Raw genomic sequence first — 21,399 nt, 5'->3', positions numbered from 1 at the left:
GAATATAAATATATCTTTGAGGTATAGGTCTCATTCATTGGTGTATTCCCAGCACACAGTACACAATGGCTAGCAAAGTGGATTCAATAAATATTTTTTTAAGGCCTGTGGTTCTGCTACTTATGGTAGGGTAATAAACTTAACTTTTTGGGTTTTAGTTTTCAGCAACTATAAAATGGACACAGTAATACTTATCTCTTAAGGCAGCTATGATTAAATAAATTACCCAATCAATTTAACATTTCAAGTATCTGACACATAGGCAGATAGGAAGCATTTGGTAACTTACACTTTTTAATATGATAAGAAAGATAAAGACATTTCCATGTTTTAAAAAGTGATTTTTTTTATTTTTTATTTTATTTTTTTTCTATTTTTTTTATTTTTTTCATTTTAGTGGGGGAAACCCTTGTTTTATTCTTTGGCCTCCCCCTTTCTTCTTCGAGATCACCTTCTCTCTGTCCCTCCCTCGTTTAATCACCGCCACGTAAAGGAACTCCCGCTCCCCACCCCGGACATGTCCTTCCCCGGGGCCAAAAGAAGTAGGAGGCGACGACGGCAACTGCACCAACGGCAAAGGCAGCTTTTTACCCTGATACGCGGTGGCAGGAAAGCGGCGCTGATGGTGGCTGTACTTTTCCTGCTGCGTCTCCCCACCGCCTCCCCCCCACCGCCTCCCCCCCACCTCTTCCGTTTCTCGCTCCTCCATCGAGACGCAAAAAGTGATTTTTTTTAAAGTGATATTTTGTTAGAAAAGGAAAAAATTACATTGTGTCACTATGAATGATTGATTAATTTAGATATTTTTAAATATTATGTTTATTTACCATAAGGTGAGTCCATTTTAAGAACAGTTTAAAGGCAGCCCGGGTGGCCCAGCGGTTTAGCGCCGCCTTCAGCTCAGGGTGTGATCCTGGAGACCTGGGATCGAGTCCCACGTCTGGCTCTCTGCATGGGGCCTGCTTCTCCCTCTGCACCCCGCCCCCCCGTGTGTGTCACTCATGATTAAATAAAATAAAATCTTAAAAAAGAAAACCAGTTTAAGGTAGAATTTGGGTAAGAAGAAAAGATCTGCGATTGATACTTGGTCTATTTTAAACAATTGTCATTAAATGATTCCATCCTTTTAAAAAATAATCTTCAACCTTCCTATTTTTGAACAATTTTTCATCTTTAATTCATTATTCAGAGTCGGCATTTAGGTTTTTCAAAATGTTGTTCTTCATTCCCATAGGTATATTTGGCATCAATAGGATATTATTTGATTTAAATCAATTTTTTCTTTTGCCAATAGCAACATATATCCATCATAGAAAATTAGAAAATGCAGATAATAAAGAAGGAAAATTTATTTCTGTAATCCCACCACCCCAAAGATAGCCACTGAATATCATTCCAAATATTTTTATTCATATAACTTTTTAAAAAACAAGATGGGATTGTGTTGTACATTACTCATTTGAGTTGCCTACTCACTTAATTGTGAGTATCTTTCTATGCCAAAAATATTCATCCACACATCTTTACACTAATGGCCTTCCATCGCACAGAAATACCATCATTTACTTGAGCCATCCCCTTGCCAGAAATTTTTTTCTTTTTTTTTTTCTTTTTTTTAAACCATTACCAGCAATGCTTCTGTGAATGAGTGAAGAGATACAATGTAACATCAAAACCATTAGAAAATGGCATCCACTTACTGGTATCTGGGAGCTCAGAGCACAATAGATTATTATCCTGACCATAGTCTGTCTCTTTCCTTACATTTCTTACGAAGAGTCTGAGTCCATCAATGGAAGATGGTAAAGGTGTATAGGTAGGCAAGATTGGGAAAACATATAAGGAAGGACTTCTATTCTGGTCTCAATAAAGAATGTGCAAACCAGAACCTATATATTAACACATGATCAAAAACACTATAACAAAATGAGAGCCAATATTTTGAAACGGGAATATTTCCTTATCCACAGCGATGGAATCCATATTTGTTTTGACAAACATTATTTTCCCCCAATCTGGTTGTTTGGTTTGATAAATCCTGTCAATCTCATTTTAGAGATGCGGGAGCTAAGGCAAAGAAAAGCTGACTAAAGTGTCCAAGATCCCACAAATTAGTGGCATAGCCAGGGTCTGAGCCCACGTGTCCTGGCCCACAGACAAGTGCTCTTTCAATGCTCTCATAGTTCTCTGGGACTGTGAATACTGGGAATTTCTAAGAATAGAGAAGAGGACACAATGTGGCAGGGAGCTTAGCAGAAATATAATGCTTCTGAGAGATGGCACGGAGACATCTGTTACCTACTTTGCATGGGTCTAACATCCTCAGTGAAAGGATAAGAAATATCTCTGTTCACCTCTCTAGGGCCATATGAGCATGATTGCTTAATGAGAAATTCATCCCTTAAAGAGCTTCAATATTCTCAAAAGAAAGGTGCTGCTAAAAAGTGGAAATATTTTCTTTGCTTCCACTCACTGTGCAAATGACAGAAAGGAGATTTGGCTCAGGTTAAGGAATTATTGGAAGACAGGTAAGTTACCTAATAATGTTAGGACTACACTCCTAAATTCTTTGAATGGAGGGATCATGAGCCTCCATTGTACTTCACACACAACAATACAGTGAAAATTGTATGCAACACAAGCAGAATTGTTAATTAATGGGCTAAAGAGAAATGTTGGGGGAAGAAAGGATATGTTTCTGTTGTAAATGTTGTATTTTAACGTAAATAAATGTAAATGTATTCACCGAACTGGTGGAAGGTCTTGGCCCTTTCCTCACTATGAGTTTATTGGAAAGGTTCCAAAGTTACTTTTTTTTTTTTTACCTAAACCACACCCGTAAGATCTTATTTTTCACTTCCAATTTTTCTTTCCTTGTAGTGGGTGAGAACTTAAAAACAATCATGAGCAAAATACTGTAGATTTTTTAATCTTTCTCAATCTTTTCCCATTAACTAATTTGTCATCAATGAGTCTTTTCAAACATCATTCCATTTAAATTAAATTTCATTTTAATACTTCTCTCTCTCCAGACCTCTCTTCAGACTCCACTGTTACTGTAATATAAAAGTAAATTGTATAATTCAAATAACAAGTGAAACTTCTTCAGGAATAATTCTGAGTCTCAGAGCACATGAAATTCAGCTCTTGGGAAAGAAGAGATGGGCTGGCAAGGATAGACGTGGGTTTGAACTACCAGTCACATCTTCACCAAGGAAATCAAAAGCACTGATTCCTCCTATTAGTCACTTAAGTGGAACTTGGCTAAAAGAGCACTCATGATAGTTTTCACTAGTTAACTGTTGATATTCAGCATCTTCATGAACAATGCCTGTCATCTGTCCCAGGAGAAAGTTTAAATTACATCTGTCACATTTATACTCAAAGTTTTAAAATCTCATTCTCCTTACCCCCAACAAATTCCAAGTCTGTCAATTTGCCTATTTTAGCAGCAAGTTTGGGTTCACATTATCACTCTTCTAAGTCCCTGAAAGATCCAATTTCTCACAAGGGCAGCCTCTTGAAATGGGAAAGAAGGACTGGATATTTTCTTCTGAGGACTTACAAACATCAGAAGCCTTCTTATTTTTTATTTTCTATTCTCATGATTAGAAGGTACATTCTGTGAGAGATGTGACCATCTGTCTCATCTACCTTTGGATTCTTGGCATACCTAGCATAGCGCCTGGTGCAGAGAAGCTACACAATACATGTTGTTAAATGAGTGATTGATTTGATCTGGCTGCCTCCAGTTTCTACGACATAAATGTCTTCTACACTGACTTGATCTCACTTAGTTACTAACATTTTTTCTTTTTAAAATAAATTTCTCCTGCAGTGCTTGGTTGGCTCAGTCAGTCAAGCATCTGGTTCTTGATCTTTAGCTCAAGTCATGATCTTGGGGTCGTGAGATTGAGCGCTATATCCCTCTCTGCCCTGGGTGTGGAGCCTGCTTTAGATTCTCTCTCTTCCTCTCCCCCTGCCCCTCCCCCCTCCCTTTCTAAAAATAAAATAAATTTCTCTACTGTTAAAACTTTTCTAATTACTTGGCAAAAATGCAGCCTGCAGAAGGCTAGATTTTAATCTTACATATATCAGGTCAGAAAATTACTATTGCTTCAGAAAATAAAAAGAGCATAGCACAACAACTAGAGGTGCATAATGGTTACATTCATGGGGTATACCAAGGGGTTTCATAATGGTCATTCAGACTCAGCCTTAATAAACAATCTTGTACATCTACAGTGACAGCAACCAGTCACTCACAGGCAACATTGTCCCCAAGCCTAGCACACTTCATGTTACCTCTCATCCCATCCACAATTCCAAGGCTATCATCAGAACATCTATTATGGGCCAAGACAGAACTGCCAAAAAATGAAGAAATAAAGAAAAAAAATGGATTTCCTGTCAGGGCTTTAAAATTTTGTTTTGTTTAAGTGAATGTTTTGTTCAAATACACTTAGATTTGTAACTGAAAAGAGGAAGCATGATGAAAGACATTTTTGTTAAAATAGATTGTTAAAAAAAATTATAGATGGAAAGAACGACTCATTTTAAGAGACAAAATGAAGCAACAGTCTCCTCAGAAGAAAGAAAAATGAAAGAAGAAAAAGAGAAAGTAAGTAATAATTATTTTTGTTTTGTCAATTAAAAAGATAGTCAAGATTTCACACTGGCCCCCACAGTGAGCATGGACCATAGGGTGAACATGGACCCCACAGGGGGAACATGGACACCCACAGGGGGAACATGGGCCCTATAGGGGGAATGTGATTGTAATCTCCCTTCAAGCATCATCTTTCACAGCCTCCCAAGCTACAAAAACAGGGTTTGTCTGAAATCTTCCCTTATCTGCACATTCAGCCACTTAAAACCATTGAAAGCTACCTTTAAAATGTCCTGCAAGTTCAGCCCTTCTCCATCCCATTGACACTGATTCACTTAAACATTCTGAATAAAAATAGAACCTTAGGGGCACCTATTCCGGCTTTGGTCCCTATGCAATGGGCTATTACAAGAGCCGTGAAAGGTATGCCCAAGAGTGGTCCCTGTGCCAATCCATCTCCATACTGCCACTAGACTTCCCTCTCACCCAAGTTTCTTGGCATCCACTTATGCTTCCAGATGGTTCAACTCATCTCTGAAGTCTCGTCTCTTGTCCTCTTATAAGCACTCTTATGTTTCAGGCACAATCAGGAAATAGTGGGCTCTATGTATGAGTCTGAAGCTCAATGATTTACAAATATAGTGCTTATTTATTCTTAGTTGTTTTATAGTGAATATTGTGGTGCACCATCCAATTTGTCCTCCTCTCCCTGCCCCTTCAAGACCATGATGCCCATTCCTCCAACTTCTGGGAGCACTAGGTCACAGTTGAATCCCTGTCCAAAGAAGCTGTCTTACCCAAGCTTATATTCTCTCCTAGCCAACAGCCCACATTCAATGACTAATTGAAGCAGTACATGAAAGCCCAGATCTCTTGCCTTGATGAGGAAATAACTCTGAAGTGTTGTCCCAGCACTGGAGCTTTCCATGGAATGGGCTATGCCTTCTGTTGTGACTATATTGTAGTTCAACTTCTTTCTCCCAAGCCTGCTTCCCTCACTTCCAGGGAGCACTTCACAATGAACTTCCCCCGTAGAAACCACAGGTTCAGAGTCTGTTTCCAGGAAACACAATGATAAGAGAACTTATCTTTTTAAATTTAAAAAAATATGTATTATTATTTCATAATTAGTGACTTTAATTTTAATTAATGTTTATACTTGAATATTAAACATTTTTAAAATTTCATGTTTCTTGGGCTTTTTTTGTTTGTTTGGTTTTTTAAAAGATTTTATTTATGTATTTATTTGTTAGAGAGAAAGAGCCAGAAAGCACAAGCGAGCACAAGTAGGGCGGGGGGGAGGATGGGAAGGGGTGGAATAGCAGAGGAAGAGGGAGAAGCAGGCTCCCCGCTCAGCAGGGAGCTTGACATGAGGCTCAATTCCAGGATCCTGGGATCATGACCTGAGCCAAAGGCAGATGCCCAACCAACTGAGCCACCCAGGTTCTATTTTTATTCAGAATGTTTAAGTGAAAAGAAAGGATATCTATATCTTTAATATATATATATCTTTAATATATATATGATATATATATATATATAAATTCTTTAAAAAAACACTATTAATCCTTATCCAGCTCCACTATCAGATATTGCTTAAAATGTTGGAGCCAGAATCTCAAATTTGGCTTTCTCATTTCCCAGGTTTATAACATTAGTAGCTTACATATTTCCTCTGTATCTCAGTTACTTCATCTGTAAATTGGGGATAATAACAATATGTTACTCGATGGGTTGTTGTGGAGATTAAATTAGTTATCATATATAAAGTATAAAGAATGATACCTAACCAAAAACAAGCTCTTAAATTCATTAAGATAACATTAACTGCTATAACAAATAGAGCTAAAATGGTTTTCACTCATTGGTTCAAACACAATAGATATTTCTTCCTCATTTATGTAACATTCCAAGGTGTTCTTGGTCAGTTGGGGCAATTTTACATGACTTTGCAAGGACCTACATTAATGGATTCCCAATTATCTCCAATACATGGCTTCTCCATCCCTATTAGCTAGAAAAAGGAAAGAAGACAGAGACGTGTGTATGGGAAATTCCTATGGGTCAGACTTGGAATTAGAACTCATTATTTCTTCTCACATTCTATTGGCTAGAACATAATCACAAGGACACACCTAACTATGAAGGAGCCTGGGATATGTAGTCTAGAAAATGGATTTTAGTGACCATGCAGAAAACTTTGCTAAAGTAATTATTATTATTGCTCTCATTATTACCAACTTTCTAGTTTGAGGTCTTATCTTCATGCACCTGGCAAGTCACGAAAGCTTCCTCATTTGTCTTCCCCCAAACTGTTCCCCCAACCCGAATCCTTTCTCCACACCAAACCCAGACTTATTATCTAAAATCCAAACGTGGGGCAGCCCAGGTGACTCAGCGGTTTAGCGCCGCCTTCAGCCCAGGGCGTGATCCTGGGGTTCTGGGATCGAGTCCCAAGTCGGGCTCCCTGCATGGAGCCTGCTTCTCCCTCTGCCTCTCTCTCTCTCCTCTCTGTGTATTCTCATGAATAAATAAATAAAATATTTTTAAAAAATAAAATAAAATCCAAACCTGATCATCTCACTCACCATCTCCCACCTCCCAACTTAATATCCTTCTGTGACTACTCATTGCCTCAGGATACAGTCAAAGTCCTTGCAGTCCCTCTAGGATCCAGTCAACACACATCCCTTTGGTCTCATCTCTAGGCCCTCCTCATCTTGCAGCTGGTATTTTGTGATGGGACACTGTGGCCGCTCCAGTGAATAAGGTAGACAGGACCCTGCGCTATAGACTTAACATTTTATGTGGTAACCAAAACTAGTAAACAAATAAATAGACAATATTAAGTAGTAAAGACTATAGTGAAGACAAATAAATGGTAAGGAAATTGAGAGTGGTAAGATAAATAGATAAATAAATAACATCTTAAATTTTACTGGCAAGGGAAAGCCATCCACAGAGAAATACACTGTAGACTTGCTCTTCACTATAGTTACTCATGCCCTGCAACTGCATATTACAAAAGAGTTCTTATCGTTGACCTATACTTGTGTTCCTTTGAGCTTCTTTTATGACCGCTATTCAGGGAAACAATATAGAGCACTAAAGATTGCCTAATGTGCTATTTGTGTGGGATGTTGACAGAATAATATAATTTATTTTTGTCCACTGGAGAGTTAGAGTACAAAGGGCTCATTTCCCCCCCTATGATCTTCTTTGCAAAAAAATTCAATGTAAAATATTTAATAAAATCAGGTTTTACTCAAATATATAACAGTTTTTTTTTTAATAAAAAGGACAATGTTATTGTCACCTTAGTAGTTTTTTAAATGTTGTATTTGTGATGTGCCTGTCACTTCACTCTATTTAGATTTTCAAATTCAGGAGATCTGAAGTTGAAGAATTTCTTATAGATGCTATTCATTTAATCAGGGTAAGCTGCTCGTACCTGACTTAGATCTTCAACGGTCAAACATGAGCATATGCCGTGATGTGACATCCACATAAAGCCATGAATTTCTTCTCAGAATTCTCTACTAAAAAACTGGAACTTTTAATTCATGATAGCAAAAGAAAGTTGCAAATAATCTAATTGTCAAATAGTTGGAGGATCTTTAAATAAAAATTAGAGTACAGTACTGTCATCAAAACTCAAATTTTTGTAAAATACTTAAGAGTATGGAAAAATAGGTGGGATATAAAAACCAAGTGAAGAGGAGGAAAGTAGAAGAGCGTAAAGAATGTAATTGTGGGACACCTGAGTGGCTCAGTGGTTGAGCATCTGCCTTCAGCTCAGGTCATGACCCCAGGGTCCTGGGATCGAGTCCCGAATCAGGCTCCTTCATGGAGCCTGCTTCTCCCTCTGCCTGTGTCTCTGCCTCTCTCTGTGTGTCTCTCATGAATAAAAAAAAAAAAAAAAAGAATGTAATTGTGTGAGTCAGTTTAGAAAACTCAAAATAACCTAAAAAAAGTCAGGAGCCTGGCAGTCCAGAGCTGGTAGGGTAGCTTTACAAAATTGTCAGAGACCCTGAGGCTTCTGTATTGCTACTCTCCTTTCCTTAGCAGGTCGCTTCCAAGCCATGGCTCAAGATGGTTGCTTAAACTTCATCTGTTATACCTACATTCCAGCTACCAAAGGAGGAAATAGGCAATAAGGGCATGGCTCTCACGGTAGACAGAAGAATGACCTGCTAAAGATGCCCATGTCCCAATCCCTGAAATGCATGAATATGTTACCTTAATGGAAAAAGGGACTTTGATGATATAACTAACTTAAGGATCTTGAGATGGGGAGTTTATCCCAGTTATCCAGGTGGGCCCAATATAATCAGAAGGATCCTTATGAAGGGCAGCAAAATGGTAAGAGTTAGAGAAGGAGATGTGACAGTGGAAGCAGAGGTCAGTGTGGCTTAGGGCCCAGATTCTGCCCCAATGTTTTCCTTTTTAAAAATGGAAATATATATCCCAAAGGAAATAGGTTAATTAAGTTTTGCTAGAAGTCTTTGGTTGCAAAAATGGAGTCTCAATTCCAATGGTAATTATATAAGGTTAAGCAAGAGGAGGAAAGGTTATTTACAATATATCTGAATCTCACTCCATTAAGGAAGAAGTAAAGGATAAACTGTATATCTGTAGGGCCTGTAACCAAGGACGCATCCAGCATCAGCCCACACCCTTGTCTTTCTTTCTCCCCTCTGCTTTTCTCTGTTTCACTGCATTCTCTTCTACTGACAATGGACCTTATTCACATGATAAGAATCAAGGCAACAGGCATCCGTGGGTCACTTAGTCCAATTTAAAGATCATTCATTCATTTTCCATGTGTTTACTGAGCCCCTACCATGTGTCAGGCCAGTGAGGACAGACAAGTTCCTAGCCTCATTCTGGTAGCTGATACAGAAAACAAATACATAAACAAGATCCTTTAGAGATCAGGATCTTGTTTGTCATTGTTCATTAGGTATGATGATGGAAATGTGCAGAGAGATGAAATACAGAATAACTGGGGAGACCACTGTATACTGGGTGGTCAGGGAAGGCTTCTCCAAAAAGCTGACACCTAGAACCCCAAAGAGAAATAAAGCAGACATAAGCATGATCCAGGGGACAGCAAAAGCCCCAACATAACTTCTCGAAGCAACAGAAGGAAGGCCAGCATACCTGGTGCCAAGTGAGCAGATGGGGATAGTAAAAGATGAAACTAAGAGCAACATCCAACAGAGCTTCATGGATACATCTTGGTTTTTCTAGGAAAGTCCCCTTTACACCTGTTTCCCCACCATAAATGTTAAAAGCAATCTCAGGTTGGATTATAAATTTCAGTCACCTTGCATATGACACTATAGGAGTCAGGATTTTCTCCTAAGAGAAATGGAAAGGCATTGAAAAGTTTTTAGCAAGGCAATGCAAAGATCTGATTAGTATTTAATATCACTGGAAACCAGATAATGAGTTAATAAATGCAGTAAGTTAAATATATCTACATTTGAAGTAAAATAGAAATAAATATTGAGATAAAATTAAAATAGGTACAATTTGTGACTTAGCACAAGGCATAGATAGATATACCCTCGTCATTCTGATAAATACGGAGACCTTAATACCACTACTCTGTTATTCTTCCTCCTTCTCTTAAACTCAGAAGCCCTTTCTGAGGCAAAACATAGCCCCAGCTTTCTGGGTTTCATAGCAACTTGGCAGCACAATGCTTCTAGGCTGAAATCCCAACTTCCATGGATTCATGCAGTTTTAGCCACAAATATTTACCTTACCTGGCTCCTGGGGCTAATTAAAAGGGTAAGGCTCCATTCCACTTGGCTCTCCCCTAAATTGCTTTCAGAGTCAGAAGCAGCTGCCGGACAAGAATGACAGCTCCATAATTCTTCTCTACATCTACACAGGACTCCCTCACAAATGTCCTTTTCAAATTAGGAAAAGGGTCCATAACCATACCCTGCCCTTCCCACTCTCCTACTGGAGTTGAAATTGCATCTCCTTATAATGATTTCTCCTAGAAGCTGAAGTTATACTTACAGCACATCTATCTTGCAGTTGCCTCTGGAAGAGAGAATCTCTGGATCAAATACTAAAAGCTTATTATGCCAGTTATAACATAGTGTTCCATCACAAATATTTATTCTTATTATAAAAATTACACATGTTTACTATAGATTCAGGAAGGTGGGGGTTGCCTGGGTGGCTCAGTCAGCTAAGTGTCTGACCCTTTATCTCAGCTCAGGTTTTGATCTCAGCATCATGAGTTCAAGCCCTCCATTGGGCTCCATGCTGGGCATGAAGCCTACATAAAAAAAAAAAAAAAAAAAAAAGATTCAAGAAGGTGACAATTGAAAAGTGAATTTTTCCCTCTCTACTCCCTCAGCCCCTGTCACGGACCCAATGTCAGTTTTGGCCATTTTCTATGCATACATATGCAAATAGAGAAATATTTATTGGCATTTAAATAGGTCACCCTAAAGACATTAAGTGATTTCATGATATCAAGCAAGTCCTGATTTGATAAACCATGAAATGGAATCACATCACAGTTCCCTGGCAGGAAATGAAGACTCAGCTCTCCTTGCAAAGCACAATAGCTGAGTTAATTCTGGTTATAATTTAGAACAGGGTCAAGATACCAAATTCAGATCACCAGGCCCAGGAAGAAATCAAACAGGAAGTAAGGTAACAACTCTGAAAACAGACTCAGCGCTTGAGTAGCGGTTGAAAATAGATGGAGAAGCTGGAAATCAAGTCTGAGACAGGGCTCAGAGTGCAGGGTCTGTTACAGCAGAGAGGAGGAGAAGCACTAGGGCGTCTACTGTGGTCACTGGGGTGAAGGAAGGTAGCAGAGTCAGAGAAGCCAGAAAGACAAGATGGGGTTTTCGTTAGAGGGAAAGGGAAGCTATTGCTGGGAAAACAGAACACATCCACAGAGTGAGAGGAGCAGAGGAAGGCATCTATCTGGGGAATTATGAGGCCGAGAAACATCGTGAGAGAGAGAGAAAAGTGGAGAGATGGAATCTCCCTCTGAAGGACTTTGAATAATTTCTAACAATATTATATGTTACCTTTCAGGTACTTCTCTTTTGTATTTTTTATGGTAGTAAAATATACATAACACCACTTTAACCATTTTTTAATGTACAGTTCAGCGGCACTAAGTACATTATTCACATTGCTGTGCAATCATTACCACCATCCATCTCCGGAACTCTTTTCATTTTGCAAAAACTGAATCTCCATCCCCATTAAACCCCACTCCCCCAGCCCCTGGCAACCACTATTCTTCTTTCTATCTCTATGAATCTGATGACTCCAGGTACCTCATATAGGTCAAATCATAAAATATTTGGCCTTTGACGACTGGCTTACTTCACTTAGCATAATGTTTTCAAGTTTCAGTCATTTTTTTTTAAGATTTATTTCTTTTGAAAGAGAGACAGACAGACAGACAGACAGACGAGGAGGAGCAGAGGGAGAGGGAGAGAGAATCTCCAGCAGACTCCCTACTGAGCACTGAGCCCAACTCCCAGCTCCATCTCACAATCCTGAGATCATGACCTGAACTAAAACCACGAGTCAGATGCTCAATCAGCTGAGCCACCCAGGTGCCCCAAGGTTCATCCATGTTATTGAGTATGTCAGAATTTCCTTCCTTTTTAAAGCTGAATAATATGTATCTATCACAATAATATGTATCTTTATCTACTCATCCATTTATTCATGGACACTTGGGTTATTTCCACCATTTGGATATTGTCAATAATGCTGCTATGAATATGGGTATACTTTCAAGTATTTTTCTAAATAAAATATTTCAAGCCACCAAAGATGAACAGAATAGCTTTGTTTGTTATTTTTTCTGTGTTTTTCTTCAAGCAGAGAAGGGGATTCCTGGGGAAAGGAAAGCATGGATGAAAGTGTGGAATGGAGAAACACAGCTTGATCAATAAAGAGTAGGAGGCTCCATGGGGCAACAGCCTGGAAGGAGGATAGAGTGAAAGGTGAGGTAAGAAACATGAGCATGTCAGGGCATTGAAGTCTAAAAGTACAGAAAATAATGGAATATATTCACATCACCCAGTTGTATCATATCTCAGTATTTTGCCATATTTTCTTTAAAAAAAAATACAATATTCTGGATACAATTGATGCTCCCTGCACAAACCTCATCCCATTCTCTCATTCCCCTTCACAATGGCACTCACTTTCCTGAATTTCAAGTTTCTTTTTTCCATGTTTTATGATTTTACTACATATATAAATCATGTGTTTTCATGCTTTCAAATTTTATTATATGAATGACAGCATACTTTGTATACATCCTTTTCCAACTTTTTCCCCATCAATATTATGTCATAGAGATTTATCTAGATTATTTCATACTAATAATCCATTTTATGAATATTCTGCATTGTATTTTTGCGCCATTACAAGCAGCAATACTACAATGAACATTCTTGGAAATTTTCCTTGTCTACATATGTGAGACTTTAAGCTGTTCACCTAGATGTAGAATTGCTGGATTCTAGAGTAACATGAACCTTCAACTTTATTTGTAAAGTCAAATTGCTTTTCAATGAAGTGGTTGTATCAATTTATACTTCCAGAAGCAGTATACAATTGTTTCCATTTTGCCCCATTCTTGCCAACAATAAATATTGTCAGATATCTACATTTTAAAAAAGTTGGTAAGATAGCATACTGGTTAAGAGCTGGATTTTTGAGCAATACTCTTGGTGTACAAATCCTGGCTTTATTCCTTACTAATTGTATGAGCTTTGGTTCTCCTTTTCCCTATCTGAAAGAGGAAATAGCTAGTAGTACCAACCTCATGCATTTATTGCAAGATTTAAGTGTGTTGAAACATGGAAAACATATGGGAAAATGTATGGGCAGTGCTCAATAAGTGTCAACCCTGTTTTAGAATTCTGAATTGGTCATTCAAGTTTTATCTTATGTGAACTTCTTATTCCTTTCCTTACCCTTTTCATATTGATTTGTAGGTATTCTTTAAATCTCCTGAGTAATAATCATATATATTTATATGTTCCAAATACCTTCTTTTAGCCAGTGGCTTGTCACTTCAGTTTTTATGACTTATTATGTCATGAAGATTTTTTGTTTGTTTTTTTTTCAATAATCCAAGTTTTATTAGAGAAAACCTTCTAGTCCCCACTTCTTTTCCATTCAATACTCCAATTTTGGCCAAAAAAAAGGAGGTTAGGGTTAGGGAGGATATGAGTTAGTTCCAGACCCAAGATCTAACAATAAAATTGTCAAAGTAATTGTTATGAAGTTTTAAATCAGAATCTAATCAAATATATCATCCCTTCTTTTTTTGTTTCATGTTTATTCTTTTCCTGACTTTGTTCATAAAAATAATCTCAAATATTTTCTTTTCCTGAAAGTTCTTAAAATTTGCTCTTCACATTTAGGATTTTAGGATTTAATCCACCTGGAATTTAATTTTGTTATTAGTGTTAAGAAGGGCATTTTTTTCTCTGACCACTTTTCCATATGCAAAAACAAATGCTTTGGTATCATTAATTGAATTTTCAGTGCCACTTCTTGCCTTTCTATATATGTTTAGATCTGGTTTTAGTCTTTCTGTTTTGCTTCATTATTCTATTGTTATTAGTAATAATAATAATTTTGCCTGCATCAAATACATTAACACATAACAGTACAATAATAATGTTGTAATTACTTACAATAGCTTTAATATTAATCTTGCCATTGCCACCTTGGTTAAGCTAATTCCTTTCCCCTTAAGTCTCTAGGTTCAAGTTGGCCAAGAAGAATTTGTATGAGACCTTGGCAGGTGGAGGTGAAGGGAGGCTGTTACTCTGTGAAAGTCTTCACAATTAGATGGACTGACTAACACATAGACATGGAAGTAATAGAAGGATTCGAGCTTGCTCTTGCTCTCTTCTGCTTTGCATTCATCTTTTCTTCCCAATTGCTGGTCTTACAGCTCAAGGTCTACTACCAGACCCTTGGCTAAGATCCAAAGGCAAGGTGGCTGCACAAAAACAGTAGTTTTGCATAGACTTCTCCATGTGCTCACCTCTACAGTACAACCTCAGCTGCTGGGCATGCTTGGCTTCTTGGATTTCCCTGTAATTTCTGGCTTGTCTACCCACACCAGTGCTCCTAGAGGAATAGATAAAGATTCTTCCTTGATCTTCCACCTTTTCATCCCAGACCTTCATTTTGCCAGCTCCTCCCATAGTTGTAAGGCCCACTTTTATTTGGTCATCACATTCATTCTGGCTTTGCTCTCTTGACTGAATTCCAACTGACACACTGAATATGGTAGAGTGAGCCTTCCCATTTGAGTCTTCTTCAAATTTCTTTCTCCTTTGCTCTTCCATCTGACTTTTTTTCTTTTAAGATTTTATTTATTTATTCATGAAAGCAAGAGAGAGAGGCAGAGGGAGAAGCAGGTTCCCCACCAAGCAGGGGCCCGGATGCAAGATTCAATCTCTCAACCCTGGGATTGTGACCTGAGCTGAAGGCAGACACTTAACAGACACCCAGGCACCACCCCCATATGACCCCCCATATGACTTTTTGAATCATCTTATCAATATATCAAAAAAAATCAGTTGGGATTGTTTGAATTTATAATCTAGGAAGAACTGGTATTTTAAAAATAATATTTCATTTTTAATAATTATTTATTGATGTATGGTAATATAAACTATTTTTATACTAATCCTGTATCTAGTAACTTGCAGATATCTTATATTCATTCTAATAGTTTGTATTTTCTCTTAGGTTCTATGAATGCAATACTATTCTTATGAGTAGTGATATTTTGGGTTTTTTGTTTTGTTTTGTTTTGTTTTGTTTTGTTTTTTCTTTTCCAATCTTCATGGCTTTTCTTTTCTTCTCTTATTGCCCTGACTGGGACCTTCAAATAGTGATTGGATGGAAATGGTGAAAACTGACATCTTTTCCTAACCCTAATATTAAAGGAAATAATTCTAAAGTTTCACCAGTAAATATAATGCTTGCTACAAGTTTCTGAGAAGTATATTTGTTCAATTAAGATAATTTCCCCTACAGGGGCACCTGGGTGGCTCAGACAGTTAAGCATCCATCTCTTGGTTTCAGCTCAGGTCATGAGCTCAGGCTTGTGAGACTGAGCCCCGAATCAAGTTCCATGCTCAGCACAGAGTCTGCTTGGGATTTTCTCTTTCCCTCTCCCTCCCCTCTGCCCTTCTCTGCTCACTTGTGCTCTCTCTCTCTCTAATAAATAAATAAAATATTTTTTAAAAAAGATAATTCCCCTACAACTAAAAAAAAAAATCCCCAAATAACCCAATTAAAAAATAGTCAAAGACTTGAACAGATATTTCTCCAAAGAAGAAATACAAATGGCTGGCAGGCATATGAAAAGATGCTCAAGCTCACTAATTATCAGGGAAATGCAAATAAAATCCATAATGAGATACCATCTCTCACCTGTTAAGATGGCTATTACCAAAAAAACAAAGGTAACAAGTGTTGGCAAGGATGTAGAGAAATTGGAACTATTGTACACTCTTGGTGGAAATGTGAAGTGGTGCAATCTCTACAGAAAACACTATAGAGGTTCCTCAACAAATCAAAAGTGGAACTATCAGATGATTCAGACATCTCACTCCTGTGGGATACATATCCAGAAGAAATGAAATCAGGTTCTAATAGACTTATCTGTACTTCCATGCACATTATAGCATTATTCACATCAGCCAACATATGGAACAACCCAAATATCCATTGACAGGAGAATGGATAAATAAAATGTGGCATATTCATACAGTGGAATATTATTCAGGCTTAAAAAGGAAGTAAATCCTAACCTTTGCAACAACATAAATGAACCTGGAAGATATTATGTTAGGTGAATAAGTCAATAATAGCAGGATAAATACTCCCACAATTCCACTTATATAGAAGTGTGTTTAGAATGGTAGTTGCCAAGGGATAGGGGAAAGGGGAAATGGAGAGGTGTTCAATGAGCATAACATTACAGTTATACAAAATGTACAAGTTCTAGAGATCTGCTGTGCCACACAGTATTTATAATTAACAATATGGTTTGTGCACTTAAAAATTTGTTGAAAGGGAAAATCTCATGTGTTCTTATCACACACACACACACACAAAAGCAAAGAGATTCAAAGAAACTTGGAGGTGATGAATATGTATAGTATCATGATTGTGGTGATACCAGAAGTAAATGTTTATGTCCAAACTAATCAAATTATATACATTAAATATGTGCAGCTTTTTAGTATATTGATTATATATACCTCAACAAAGCTGCAAAAATAAATAATTTTTTTAAATGTCAGGCTTAGGTAACAGTGAAAGGGTAGGTTCTTGGTTTTACCAAGGAGAATCTGGGAAGAGATTTTCATTCTTAAAATGAAATTGAATTGAATGAAAAATGAATTTTTCCCTAAAATGGACAACATACATTTGCTAGACTGATTAGTGTCCAATATTCAGAATAATTTCAAGTTTTGTGAAATAAATGTGTACCAAAAAAAAAATCCTTATTTGTATTTCCTGGGTTTTTTAAAATATGAGAGAGTATTACATTTTAACAAATTATTTTTCTGCCTCTATTAAGATAATTATTTCTCTTGCTTTTTCTCTTTTCAGTTGGTTAGTGTGGTAAATTATATTAATAGATTTTTCTAAGATTAAGCCATCCTTGCTTTCTTGGGATAAACCCAACAGTATATTGTTTTTGTTAATAAGTCACTGACTTTGCTGAATTTTACCAGAATTTATACCTTTGAATTTGGAAGCAAGTTAGGCCTATAATTTTCCCTACCATCCTTGTCTTATTTTGGATTCAAGTTTGTGCCATTCTAATAAAGTGAGTTTTGGGATATTTCTCTTCATACTCTATTTCTCTGGAAAAGCTCATAGAACATTGGTACTATATGTTCTTGTAAATTTGGTAAGACTTGCCTATAAGAAACTAACTGTACCTTAATTCATAATGTGGGTAGATTTAATCACTGATTTAATGTCTTTCAAGATCATAGGATATAGGTCATTTATTTCCTAGAGTCAGTTTTAATTGATTATAGTTTCCTAGAAAATTGACTATTTTGCATACTACTTTTTTTTTAAGATTTTATTTCTTCATTCGTGAGACACACAGAGAGAATGGCAGAGACACAGGCAGAGGGAGAAGCAGGCTCCCTTCAGGGAACCCCATAGGGGATTCAATCCCAGGACCCAGGATCATGCCCTGAGCCGAAGGTAGACACTCAACCACTGAGACACCCAGGTGCCCCATTTTGCATATTTCAAATTATCTGACATAAAGCTGTACATGATTTTCTCTTGTTACCTGTTTTAATTTCCAGTGTATTTGTGGTTATGTTGCTTTCAATTCCTAATGTCAATATCATTTTGGATATCTTTTGAATGTAATGCCAGGATGAGACTGGCCCTAAGGAAGCCCAGTTTTAAGTGAACTGTAATGGCCAATTCCTACAATAGCCCAGAGTCTGAAGTAGGAATAGAAATAGAAGGACCACAGGAACTATTTCCCTACAACTTCTGTCTACTGTCCCTAAGTCCCCCCTATGAAATCACATAACCTCAAATGCATGCTTGTACATACTCCTTAGAAATTCATACCCTAGGGTTGTCTGGGTATGAATAAATGAAATCTTTAAAAAAATAATAAAAACAAATTCATACCCTTGCATAAATGCAAAATGGTAGTGGTCTATTTTCCCTAAGTGCTCAGTCCATTCAAAGAACAGAAGACAATAACCTATCTCTCCTGAAATGTATCTTCTACAGCTTAAGAATTCTCAGTTTTTCTAACAGTTACTCAAATACTCGATCATAAGCTGTTTGCTAGCCCCCTGCTTCTGGTGATCCAACCCAGTGTACCAGCATCCTAAACTGAATCCCCAGGTGTAGTTTGATCTAAACAAGTAGGATGAGTCCAGTAGGATGGGACCCCTCCGTTAGTGCTTCCTAAAATACATTGATCTTCTGTTCACTCCATCACACTACTGACTCATGTTAATGTTGCAGTCAACCAAACATTTGGGCTTTTTTTCACACATGCTGTTGAGGAATCTTTATTCCCAAGTGATATAGGAGCAAAACTCCATTATGTAATTCCCTAGTCTACCAACTTACAAAGAGAATTTAAAGCATATCTGGGCCATAAGCAAGTATCCTTGTAAGCAAGGATGGAGGAGCTAGCAGACAGTCCTGTCCTCAGCAATCTAGATGAAGAGACCTTCCTTTATAAAGGAAGGCATGCCAGCTGGATTGGACCACAGTACAATTGCCAAGAACAGGAAAAGAAAAAGAGTGACCATTTATTGAGAACCTACTGGGGGCCAAATCCATGTTAGGTGCTTTATATATGCTATCTAAACTTTAATCCTCATAACAACACTAAATCAAGGGGTAAAGATGTAAATAAATAAATGTCAGATAAAAATATCCCCAATTTATTTATGAGGAAAACAAGACTCAGAGCATGACTTGCACAAATGCTGAAAAGCAATGGAGCCTTATTTGACTCTAAAATCTGTGTAATTTCTTCCACACAGCCAGCCAGGAGTGAATAAATGTGGGTGGAGGCATCAAGCAGCAAACAGCAAGGGCACTTGTGTAATGCTTTATAGTTTAATGAAGGAATTTCATTTACATTAACTCTTAATTTAATCCTCATAACATCCTCATGTGGTAGGCAGAGCAGGTGATACAATCTTTATTTTACAAGTAAAGATATCAGTACTCAGAGAATCAAGTGACCTACCCAAGGTCACCCAGCTAGCCAGTGAGGTTGCAGGGCAGACCTTGACCCCAGGCTCCCTGTCAGCAAGCGGCAGATAAGCACCCCTACTGGCTGCCCTATAGGGCAAGGAGGACATCAGCGGGCTGGAGCGAGTGCTCATTGCTGATGTGGATGTGGGTAAGGGAACAACTCAAAAACCTAACCTTCCCAAGAAAATGTAATACTCTGTTATTATTTTTTAATCATCTTGAGGCTTCAGAAGGCACAGGAGAAGGAAAGCCCTGACTAATGGCAAAAGAAACAGAGCAGTTTAGGACAGAGAACATTGCTGTTTCTTCTACACCAGGCAAGGCTGCTTTTTACTACTGACAACATTGATGTACTGGATTATTTTGGAGAAGGGGGCTGTAATTCTATCGACCAGTGAACTTATTGACTTTCATGTGATTTCTTCAGCAAAGCTAGAATCTTAAAAAAACAAAACAAAAAAAACCTCAAAATGAAATCAACTGTGTTCATTTCATAATCCATTGAAGACATGTAAGTTTAACATCCGTCAGGTATCCTCAGAACATTTAGTGTAACCAGTTATTTAAACTCCACTTAAGTCAAGCACCATCTTATCCAAGCCCTCAAAATAGAAGTTTTGCCTGTTAATTGTTGATTCACTTGCTGGTAACTGGTTTCCATGTGGTCTCAACTGAGACCAAATCCCCCCAGCTGGGAGTTTTTCTTTTCCCTATGCCACCAATTCATGTCTATTGTCCTCTCTCAAGCTTGGCTGAGAAACTGTGGAGTTTTGTTTCTTCAACCAAGATGTTACAAAATCCTGGAGCAGAACCTGAGCTTTTCTGTAACTTTCTAAGCCTCACTGTGGCTCAAGTTCACCCAAGCACCTTAAAAGAACAAACAGATGGGGCCATCTGGGTGGCTCAGTCAGTTAAACATCTGATTATTGATTTTAGCTCAGGTCATGATCGCAGGGTCATTAGATGGCTCCCAACATTGGGCTCTGCCTGCTAAGATTTTCCCTCTCTGTCTGCTCCCCCTTCTCCCCCCACCCCATGCTCTCTCTCTCTCTCTAAAAAAAAAAAAAAAAAAAAGAAAAAGAAAAAAGAACTTACAGATGCCTGAAGTGCTCTCAGAAAGGATTCTGCTACAGAGAAATGTGTTAAACTACATAATGAGAATGCCATATCAGCCTGTCAGCAAAATGCAAACTATGGAAAAAAGAGATGAAGGGAGAGCTTATAGATTCAAAGAGACTTTAGAGAACTGACAACCAATGTGACAGTTGAACTTAGTTGATTCCCATTTTAAACAAATACAAAACAACAGAAACAAACAAAAACAAAAGAAAATTTGGGACATTTGGAAGATAACTGAAATTTTGAACATCATTTGGGTATTTGATGATATCAAAGACCTTTTGCTATTTTCTGTTTGGATGTAATAATGGTATTGTGGGTTTTTTTTTTAAGAGTTGACATCTGATAGAGAAATTTACTGAAATATTTTGATAATATTTGAGACTAATGTGATGATAAAATAGTATGATGTCTAGAATTTCCTTCAAAAAGGAGTATATAGAAACCTAGATTAAGCAAGACTGGCCATTAGTTGATAATTATTGCAGCTGGGTATAAGGTTAATGGGGGCAAGTGGGGTTTGTTATGCTTTTTTGGCCTACTTCAGTATATTTGTGAAAATTATAATAAAATTTCAATTCCCCTCGGTTTTTGAACTGTTGTATTCTCCACCCCTCCCACAACCTTAACACACTCATATGCACATTCATATATAGAGACCACCTGTTCCAGTGTGAATTCAATGTTTATTCCCCAGAGGAGAAGAAAGGAGAGGTGGGAGTAAAGTACTTTTGTACTGTGTACAAATACAACACATTTTAGACTTTCTCATATGATTTGTACTAGTTCTATACTGAGAGAAGAGCTGTTACGTCAAATCAGTCCAGTTACCTCTAAAGACCAGTCCCCTCTCCTTT

The 21,399-nt window shown here is 37.6% G+C and overlaps 1 long non-coding RNA gene across 1 annotated transcript in view; it reads right to left on the bottom strand.

The window, feature by feature from the left end:
• Positions 1-4,499: 4,499 nt before the first annotated feature.
• Positions 4,500-21,399, bottom strand: part of LOC129517028 (uncharacterized) — a 31,551-nt gene continuing 14,651 nt past the window's right edge. Inside the window, exon 4 of the long non-coding RNA XR_008665924.1 lies at positions 4,500-5,662. This is a non-coding gene — a long non-coding RNA (uncharacterized LOC129517028). The remainder of the gene's footprint in view (positions 5,663-21,399) is intronic.

This window comes from Nyctereutes procyonoides, unplaced genomic scaffold (assembly GCF_905146905.1).
Source record: "Nyctereutes procyonoides isolate TBG_1078 unplaced genomic scaffold, NYPRO_anot_genome, whole genome shotgun sequence".
Lineage (NCBI taxonomy): Eukaryota > Metazoa > Chordata > Mammalia > Carnivora > Canidae > Nyctereutes > Nyctereutes procyonoides.
Note: the sequence above shows the minus strand (reverse complement) of the source record. Positions and strands in the feature narration are given on the sequence as shown.